Raw genomic sequence first — 2843 nt, 5'->3', positions numbered from 1 at the left:
TCATTGTAATTGAGAAACAGTCATCGACGAAGCTAGCCTCGCTATAGGGCACTGCATGAAATTCTCTCCTTCTCTTTCACTCTTACAGAAATTTTGAAAACAAGGCCAAGAAACGTCAAAATCTCATACAAAATCAAAACAATGCAGTGCCCTATAGGACACTGCACTGTTTTGATTTTGTATGGGATTTTGACGTTTCATGGCCTTGTTGTTTACAAAGTTTCAGTAAGAGCGAAAGAGAAGAAAAGATTTTCATGCAGTGCCCTATGGCCTGGATGACCATGGTGGACTAGCTTCTAACAAACCCAGGCAAAAATATTGTCGTCGCGGTTGAAACCCGAAGATTCCCTACATCCGACAATCGACCTGGCCCTCTATCCAGCGCACTGTGCCCGCGACGTACGTCCGACAGACAGTTTAGCAGATTTTCGCGTGTCGGAAATTCCGATTTTCAACTGCACGAACAAATCTATACTGCAGTAGATTGCACATGTTCAAAAATAAGAATCGGATCCGGGTGTAAAAAACTGCCCTCTTTTTCCCTGAGTGCACTCTGTCGTTACCCAGTGCCGAATATATCGACGAAAAATCAAACCGTCAAGCTTCGATCATTTTGACATTTGGCTTTGCGGCGTGTGAGAGAAGGAGACCGAATGGTGAAGTTCATCTCACCTCTCACTTACTCCAAATTCGAATACATTCGAACAAAGGCAACAAAATGTCAAAATGACCCGAACCTCTCTCTGCTGCAGTCCCGCCGGTGCAATGAAAAAACAAAAAACATGGACGGACTCCGCTGGTCCCGGGTGAGTTTAGGTGTTAATTTGCCTTGTTTAAGTGTTCTTATAATTAGTATGTATTGGTTTTTCTCTCTTGGCAGATGAAGGATTCCCACATAACCAGGCGAGCAGGAATTCCGCCAACAGTTTCGCTTCTGTATGCAGCAGACGTATCCCTTCCAGACAACTTCCTCAAGGTGCACTTCCCATACTACGAGCTGTATCTGACCGAGACGGCCCACCCCGCATAGAGATTTACAGTTTGTCTTAAACTCCTAACAATAAATTTCATGTATCTGTAGCTATTACCGTATGGCAAACAGTTGCTTTTTTGTTGAAGAATATGAGATTGAACGCAATCAACTATAAATCACGGACCATGCAATCCATACCAAGTGGTGACATTATATTATACTGCCCAGATATTGTTGAATTATATGGAGACTGTAGCTCTCAAGTAATGTATGTCAAACTGTTCGTGCTTATTCTGTGCAACACACTTACATACATGCGTTTTACTATATGCTACTGATATTTTACAATATGAGAAACAGTGGCACGCATTGGTATTTGTGAACCAATGAAAATCGACTGGTGGCTTTTAAAACAAAACAAAAAAATGTGGAAGCAGCAAATTCAAATTGAAATTTTGTTTTGAAGCATTTTTGGTTCGTCTAATATCAGTGCACTGGATCCGTAGTAGCTGTTACAGATGAGTATTTTATCTAACGGAAACATTGTGTCCACCCAGCTTATACCTACTGTGCATTTTTTCTCTTTGTATTAAGAAACAGTTTCCACCCGGAGGCATCCATCGGCGGCCTACAGTTGGACGGTCACATTACACGGCATTGATCCGGTGACCCAATCATCCGGACCGAGATTTGGACAATTCGGAACGTTCGGAATGAGGCATGGGGTGCATCGTTCAATTATGGTGAGTAATTTGTACCAACTTAAAAATGCTGGTGGTGAAAGTGAACTGACCGTTATCTTTATATCTCCTCTGCAGGCAAGTCCTGAAGGAGTGCTGTTTACTATGTATGCGTTCAAAGCTGGGACAATCGAGTGTGGATGGAGTTTCGTCGATTCGATTTCCAATCAAACTTCTTCCAAGCTAGCGGCAAGTATGTGATGTCTACGCGATTTCATGAATAAAAGTAATTGATTCTTTGCTTAATATTTAATTTGTTACTTATTTCTCTCTCGCGGTACTCATACAAAATAACAGTACACAATCATATGATAACAGTACGATACACAGTTATTCTACTATGAAGAACTATAAATCACTCGTAATACATACATTGAAGTTTTTTCTCGATATGTATGGTTAAATTGTACTCTAACCATTTGCTATACAGCAAATCGTCCGGAAACTGGATAATATATTGACCATATTCTTTACTGTATTGCGAAAAATTTGTTCGAGAAAACGAGCGATTTTTTATGGTAACCAATCTTAACCGCCTATTCCACATACTGTAAATTGGCGGATTACCATTTGTCAAACTGGCAAATCTGTACCTGGAATGGTTAGCTTACTGTTATCTCCGATAGTTTGATAAATGGTTAAATGATAATTGCTAATGGTCATCTACAGTATGAGAAACGTTGCATTTACAGTTTGTGATTATGCGGGACATCCTCAGATCACTTCTCTTGCTGTTGCTGTTCTTTAGATGCGTCTGGTATCCGGAGCGGTTCTTCCAGCAGATCTGCGACGGATTCTGAAAACGGCAGCAGATTGCTGTCAGATATTTTCTCAAATCGATGCTGGAGGGCGCCCACCTCCGGAAAGAAATCGACCGGATGATGATCCGGCGGGCCATTCAGGATACTATGTCGCAGGCCATTCTGTCTCCGCTACACTTCCAGCAGCCCTCGATGTAAGGCAAGAACTTGCCTGAGTATCCTCGCGGCTCATATCATCGATCAGCGGCGGACACAGGGGCATGGTGGATGGAAGTACCATTCGGTTGGGCCAACATCGTTGAACATTTCCCCTCCCACACCGAAAACGATCAACCGAAACGATGAAGGAGTGCAAGGCGCAGCTGGAAG

General features: G+C 42.4%; 1 long non-coding RNA gene across 1 annotated transcript; it reads left to right on the top strand.

Annotated features, from left to right (window-relative positions):
* Nucleotides 1–568: 568 nt before the first annotated feature.
* Nucleotides 569–2418, top strand: LOC134285582 (uncharacterized). Its single transcript, XR_009996482.1, has 3 exons — nt 569–806; nt 881–1716; nt 1792–2418. It is a non-coding gene; the product is annotated as an uncharacterized LOC134285582 (long non-coding RNA).
* Nucleotides 2419–2843: the final 425 nt, after the last annotated feature.

This window comes from Aedes albopictus, chromosome 1, assembly GCF_035046485.1.
Source record: "Aedes albopictus strain Foshan chromosome 1, AalbF5, whole genome shotgun sequence".
Classification (NCBI taxonomy): Eukaryota; Metazoa; Arthropoda; class Insecta; order Diptera; family Culicidae; genus Aedes; species Aedes albopictus.
The sequence above is the reverse complement of the archived record's forward strand: the minus strand, read 5'-3'. Positions and strand labels throughout refer to the sequence as shown.